Genomic DNA, 7,218 nt, shown 5'->3' on the forward strand with positions numbered 1-7,218 from the left:
ACCTGACCTCCAGAACGAAACAATGGGCAAAGCCCTCAAACTCTGCAGCCTCTCATTTCTAGAGCCAGGTTAAAGTTCTGCTACTTATGGTCATTTTCTATCCCTGACAAGCTGAGGGTTAAGAAGGCCAGCAAACTCTTTCTATATCTGACTTGAACCAGAAGTCCAGGAAAGGAATCTCGCAGATAATCAGGGACTCCTCGTGGTCTAGTGGGGTTTATTTGACACAGCACCTACCCCTTCAGCAGAGGAGACTCTAAAGGGGTAGATGACCCCTAAGCCCATGTGGTGTTGGTGGAAAGTACTCTTAACAGTGTATCATTGAAGCATTGTTAGTGCTAGATACTTCTGTTTTGTGGTTGATCAAATGAAACCATGGATGGATGGGTGGGGTGGGGAACTGGGTAAGAGGAGACATTTTAGAAAATATTGCCCCAGGTACAATAGCCTCTGACACAACATTATAATACAAATTCACGAAATTCTTTGTGTCAGCATTAATGTTGATTAATGATTTATTTTAATTGCAGTATTACTGTTTTATTTACTCGTAGTTGAGCATAAAAAGGCTCCCTTGAGTTACTTGGTGCTAGAAAAATAACTCCTGAGTGTAAATCAAATAAACCATCTTTTTCCAACAATAGGGAAGCCTGCAAACAAACCCGGTACTCCTAGTACTGCTTTACTCTGATTCTCTGTGTTGACTTTATTCCTGATTCCAGTTGCAGAGGGGAGCTTCTAGGGCATCTCAGTTTCTCCTGGATTTAGGTGATTGCGGGGAGTCAAGGTAAGGAGCAAAGACCACTCTTTAGGGCTTCTTGAAGGATCTTTGCCTTTCGATTCAGTTTTTTTTTTTCCCCACTGGAAAAAAAAGTACCCAAGTAATACATGCTCTTATAAAACTGTAAATAACATGGAAATGAATTAAATAAAAGTTAAAGTCCCTTTTCCTTTGCCATCTTTCAACCCCAACCCCCTACGGAGAAGCTGAGTATCTTTGTAGGACTTTTTTTCTGTGTGTTTGTGGGTGTGTAGATATGTAAATGCACAGAAAATACATAAATGCAAAAAAAAAAAACCCCACATATCTCTTTACATAAACAGGAACATTTAAAATTACACATATTTTTCTTTTACTTGCTTTTTTTTTAATTAACAATGTTTCTCAGACCTCTCTCTGTTTGCACGTGTAGATCTATCTTACTCCTTTTAATGACTACAAACTGCCCCTAAAATAGCTGGGTGTACCATATTTGTTTAACTATTTCCCTATGCATGGACATTCCTGTTTGCAGGCTGGGTTTTTGTTGGTTTTCTCGCTATTAGAAACAGCACTCCAACATTATCCTACCTCCTTTAAGCTGCTAGAAACCGTCCTTCAGTGTGTCCTTCTCTCTCTCTTCAGGAATCAGAGCCGGGTGAGAGACATTGAAAAGGCAGAGTAGGCAATCCTTTTTCTTCCCCTGTTGGCTTCCTTTCCATCTCCCACCTGAGTTCCATGCAATGTACAAAAGGAGAGCTCCCCCTGCTGGGAATACCCTTTCCTTCCTCCCGCTCACCTGGGGAAGTCCTTTGGACCCGCGAGCCTCGCCTCAAGTTGCTCTTCCGAGGCCCCGCCCACCGGCCCGGTGAGTCGGCGGCCCCTCCTCCCCGCTCCCTTGGCTCTTTCCGCGTCCCAGATGGGTTGGAAGGTACCTGCCTGTGAACCTGGCCCATGAGGGGAGGAGCTCACCGTGTGTCCTCAGCTTCTAGTACCGCGATGAGCACGTTGCCCAGGGACACACGGGTGACCCAAACTGAAGGGCCTCCAGGCGACCCGCTCCTGACGAAGTGGACGCTTGGTCTAGTTACCTATAAATCTGTGTTGAAGCCAACAACGTTAGATTGTGAATCATTTGGATAGCATCTGAGACGGAACAAGGTGTACAGACTAAGAAGAGCCTTGCAGGAAGTGTCGCCGGCACCGGCCGGTCCCTTTTCCGGCCTTCCCCACACTCACCGTATCCGTGCGGACCGCTCTGATCTTGGCAGGGGGCTCCCACGGACTAACAGTTTTGCAGTTTCTGTTTGTAATTTGTGTTAGCGCTTGTCGCCGTGCCCGCCGGCGGCTCTCGGGCGAGTTGCTCTGATGCAACCGGCTTTTACTCCCTTTCCAGCGGCAGCCCTGCCGGGCCTCGAGCCTCTCCTGGGGCTGCTGGGGCCCGGAGGGCTTCCCGACACCACACTCCCAACTTTGTAAGCCAGGGAGGGCCCCGGCAGGCTCACAGCTGCCGCAGCAAGGGGACTGTAGTTCTCCAGCCTGCTTGACCTGGAAGGGCAGAGCAGAAGAGAGGGGAGGCGGAAAGCACAGAAGGGGGCGCCTGGGTGGCTCAGTCAGTTAAACTAAGCCTCTGCCTTCCTCTCAGGTCATGATCTCAGTGTCATTGGATCGAGTCCCGCCTTGGGCTGCTTGCTCAGCAGGGGGCCTGCTTCTCCCTCTGCCTCTCCCCCTCTCCCTGCCTCTTTCTCAAATAAATAAATAAAACCTTAAAACACACACACACACACACACACACACACACACACACACACACACACACAGAGAGAGAGAAGGGCTGGAGAGAGGATCCATCTGAAGAAGTAGCCATTGGGTCAGACCCCAGAGTTGAGGCTGACATTTGAATCCTAAAACTCTAGGCTATAAAGTATCTTGGGGATCAGCTGGTAAGTATTAGAGCCAGAGTGGCTTGGGGTGGAGGCGGGGAGGGTACCATCCTATGTAAAACACACGCCTGCCGGCTCCACCCTTCCACCAGATTGCTGCTCCCTATTCAGCCTACATAGAAATTCTGGGGTGACTGGGGAATGGCCATGATCTCCCACTGTGGCTTATGCAGCTGGCCTGGAGCAAACTCCGCCATCAATACAGTCACTCTAGCCGTGAGGGAGGAGGAGGAGGCATGAGGAGAGGAGAGAGTGGAAGGAATGGTGTGGACTGGGTCTTCCTTCTGTCCTTCGTTCTTCAGAGAAGCCAAGTCTACACCCAGAAAGGTGGGGGCATCAGACCAGAGTCGCTCGGCTGGTAAACCCGTGATAAATCCCCACGCTCGTTGCTACTCTTTTCTATGTCCCACGTTTTTGAGAAGGGAGAACCGGCATCTGACACGCTTCTGGGATAACCTAGCCTAGAGGAGGGATGTACTACGGCTAAAATGCTTCCTCCACCGGACTCTCCAATTCCTCATCCATATTAATTTTACTCTCTGACCTCAAGTTTGGTTCTTTTACAAATGCAAATATCCCTGGGAGAAGCAACAGAATGTCACCAAGAATAATTTCATTAAATCTTTCCTGTAAAGCAGATTGAGCAAAGTAAGTTACAAACGAATAAAGGCCTGGGGAAGAGATGTCAATGTGTGTTAAGGTTTCCAACACTCCAGGGGGAATATAGATGCCCAAAGGGAAGAGATCGCTGCCTCTAGGTTTACTTTTTGCCTAGAGACTGGTCTGACATCAGGGACTCCCCCCCCCCCCGAGAGAGTGCTCATGGTCACTCCAGCCACAAACTGCAAAGCGGGGTCACCCTAGTTCACATCCTAGCCTGGCTGCTTCTACAGCTAGAAACTCCCACTAACCCAGATACTTCTTGGCAGCCCGCAGGAAGGTGGGTCTGTGCTGATCAGCAGATCTGTTCTTTAAAGTGGAAGATGGCCAGGGAGATGTGTCAGCAGCTCTCCTTGGCAACAGAAGGTGGGGGAGCTTGCCTTTTCAGCAAGGTATATCCTGGGCCAATAGCTCATTTCTGGGCTCCTGAAGTCATCTGCTGGTTCCCAGGCAGTAAAGAAGGTACCCCCTTTCCTCCCTCACAGGTGGGCTTAGAAGGTCATTGCGTTTCTCCAAAAGCAGGGGTGCGTCCAAACCCTGACAGCTGCCCCCATTCGGGTGGCTCTCCCTTTCATCGTTATCTTAGGCTCCTTCTAAGCTTTGTCAAGTTTCCACATTTCTCCTGAGTTAGAGAAGCCCAGGATGGAAAATAAGGAATATGCCACTATGACAGCTGAGCACGCCGGGAGGATTGTTTAAAGAGTCTGGCCCCCTCTTTTTCTTCGTGTCCCTTGTGAGGATGAATAAAAGAAAGTAATGTACCCAAAGCTCTCTGAGCTCCTTGGGGAGAGGGATTATGAATGCCCAGATTCTGTGGTTATACAGGGCATTTAATAATATACTAACAGTTAGACTTTCCCCTTCTTGACAGAATTTGATTACATGAAGCTCCCAAAGGTCTCCTCTGAAATAGAATTTTCTAAAAGTCAACAAAAGTGGAAAACATTGCAGTCTTCCAATAATGACTGACCCCAGGCAAGGTTCTGCTAAGTCTGGGGGAAGGGCTGCATTTCCTATGGGACAGGCAGAATTCTTCCTCTCTGGAAGGTCTCAAAGACTGGAGCAGTAATGGGAAACACAAGAGCGATTTTGACTACTGAGACTTAATAAGGCCTGACATTTCTATGCCTAATCCTCATATATATTCCATTATGGTGATTTTTCAGGACAGACCACTCAAAGGAGTCCCTTTTATGTACTTGGGGGGGGAGGGGCAAAGGCAAGTGGTGGGGAGGGGAAACTATAATCGCTATAAAAATAAGAAAAATCACAAATAAACCCAACAAAATTTCTGGAAAAACCAGCCCTGACTTCTATTTCTCAAAAAATTCTCTCTTTAAATGATGTGCCAGGCCCCAGTGAAATCTAAACTATGTTCTTCTATGCTTAAAATATGAAATCCCATGTAAAACTAAATGCTTTAGAAATAGAGACATGAAATAACATTACAAAAAGCTGGGAGAGAGAAGATTTGGTAAGTCAACTCTTTCTAAAATATCTAAGCCTGCCTGAGCCTGGACAAGGGAGGATTCAAAACCCAGCTGTGCAGCTTCCCTCTGGGGCGGCTCAGCCCTCCTTCAGTGGCTCTGGCCATGAGAAAAACAGGTAACCTGCTTCACAAAAACTGAGCAGCTCCCATTCGAGACCGTTAGAACGCACAGAAAATCGGGACTGTATTCACACTGGCCCAATGAATGAGAGATTACACGCCTCCGGTAAAGGTTACAGTACCATCTACCCTCAAACAGAATGAGTAATTTTGTGCTATTTTTGGATGGTGTGGTTCTTTAAAACAAAGCGATAAATTAAAGTGGCCTCAGTAATGCAGCAAAAATGTTAAGCAGTTTTAAGGCAAATGGAAAATGTGGTCTTCGTGTACAAAGGAGTCAGCAGATGGAAAGGTTTGGAGTCGGCTCTCTACTGAGTTCAAAAGAATTTCAGCCTGTCAGTCTGGTATCGAACTTTGGAAACTATGCGGTGCCCAGAATTGTGCCTGGGCATGAGGAGCTATTAAAAAGAATTTTTTTTTCTTCTGAATTTCCAGTCAATAGAGGATTCCTTGAGGGCAGGCATGGTGTCTGTTTTTTCCACGGTAATACAACTCTGACTTGCCTAGCCCCGTTAACATCCCACCTTCTACAGCTCTCCCAGACCACTCAAACGGCTTCGTGTTGGTCACTGGCAGCACGCAGTACCTCCTCCACAGCTCTCCAAATCCAGGCCCTAGTTCTCCACATTTGTCTTACCTAAATCCTACATCCCACACAGCCTTCAAGGTCCAACAGAAACCCCCTAGTGTTCCTTACCGCCTTCAGCCTGTGCCGGCCCCTCCTTCTTTCCTCTCCCATTGCACTTAGGGTTGGACCACACAGAGGGGCTTAGCTGAGCAGCAGCGAGAAGGAGGACAACTGGGAACACCTTGGGCAAGGCAGAGTGGGTGTCCCCCATTGATGCTGGGGGAGGGGGAGAATGGGAGAGGATGAGGGGAGCAGAAAGGAGGAAGAAGATGGATCCAAGTTCATATCCAGATCCCTCCATGCCTGAGGTGGGTAATCTGGGGCAAATGCTGTCATGTCCTTGGTTCGCCCACTCTCAGAGGCCTCCCATTTGTGAGTGACAGTCCGTAGTATCTGTAAGACAAAAAAATTCATCAAACCTAAATCGAAATGATGCACTGGGATGAGACGGGTATGAAGTAAAGGGAGTTGCAGGAAAGCCTTCTGAATTAGGGTCTCCTCGGTGATCCCCTCTGCAGCACCAAGTTCTTTGTTGTTCTTTTTTGTTGCTGTATCAGTTTAAGCCCAGAGAGGTGCCTGTATGTGTGGGTGTCTGGCTTCCTCACTAGGCTCCATGCTTTCTGGACAGGGATGTGGTATTTCACTCACTGTTGTATCCCCAGGGCCAAGCCCGCGCCTCAATAGATACGCATGGGATCAATGAATGAGTTCACCCTCAATGTGCAGCTAGCGTTTTAACCGACTGAGCCACCCAGACACCCTTAGCTGGTAGCATTTTAGAAAGTGCTTTAGAAAGAGTGTTCTGGCAATGGTGTGCTGTGTAGATGGGAGAGGGAGAGGCTCGGAACCACAACTTCAGTGACATAGCTTCTGAACTTGAGAACCTTCTGGCATTTGTTGTTGCATTTTAGTTCTTGTGGTGAGGGGACTCCTCTTCTCAGTCCTAGCAACAGTTTCTGCTCTGTACAGAAAGATCTTCCAAGGGAGCCCAATGCAGAATTAATTTCATCGTGTTTGGTTCAACATGATGCATCTTAACAGCACACTTATTGTGTGCTTGGTATGTGCTAGACAATGTCCTAAGGACTTGACATGTTTCTGTTTCTCTGGAGAACTCTAATACAACAATAAGATATGTATGTACACATACGTAAAAAGATTTATAGTAAGGGATTGGCTCCCGTGAGCATGGAAGCTGAGAAATCTCAAGATCTGCAGTTGGCAAGCAGGCAACCCGGGAAAGCTGAGGGTATAGTTCTAGTTCAAGTTGAATCTGAAGGCAGGACAAGACTGATGTCCCAGCTTGAAGGCAGGCAGAGAGGAGAGATCTTCAATGGATAGGCTGAGACCCACCCACATTCGGGAAGGCCATCTGCTTTACTCAGTTGGCTCAGTCAAGTTGATACATAAATTCACCTACATATATATGTTAATTCAATTAATCCTCACAACAATCCTATTAAGTAGTAGACTATTATCCTTCTTATTTGGGGGAGCCAAGATTTCAGCCCGTCTGACGTCAGAGCCAATAGGTTTAAATAGTACTGTGTATTATGATGCTTCACCCCGCCTTGGAAAACCACCCTAGGGTTTTCCTTCATACTTGCAAGTGATTTTC

At 47.3% G+C, this 7,218-nt stretch overlaps 1 long non-coding RNA gene across 1 annotated transcript; it reads right to left on the reverse strand.

Moving 5' to 3' along the window:
- Nucleotides 1-531: 531 nt before the first annotated feature.
- On the reverse strand, nucleotides 532-2,339 carry LOC117802568. Its single transcript, XR_004625930.1, has 3 exons — nucleotides 2,000-2,339; nucleotides 1,352-1,859; nucleotides 532-861 (listed from the first exon to the last, which is right to left on the reverse strand). It is a non-coding gene; the product is annotated as an uncharacterized LOC117802568 (long non-coding RNA).
- Nucleotides 2,340-7,218: the final 4,879 nt, after the last annotated feature.

Source organism: Ailuropoda melanoleuca, chromosome 6 (assembly GCF_002007445.2).
Source record: "Ailuropoda melanoleuca isolate Jingjing chromosome 6, ASM200744v2, whole genome shotgun sequence".
Lineage (NCBI taxonomy): Eukaryota > Metazoa > Chordata > Mammalia > Carnivora > Ursidae > Ailuropoda > Ailuropoda melanoleuca.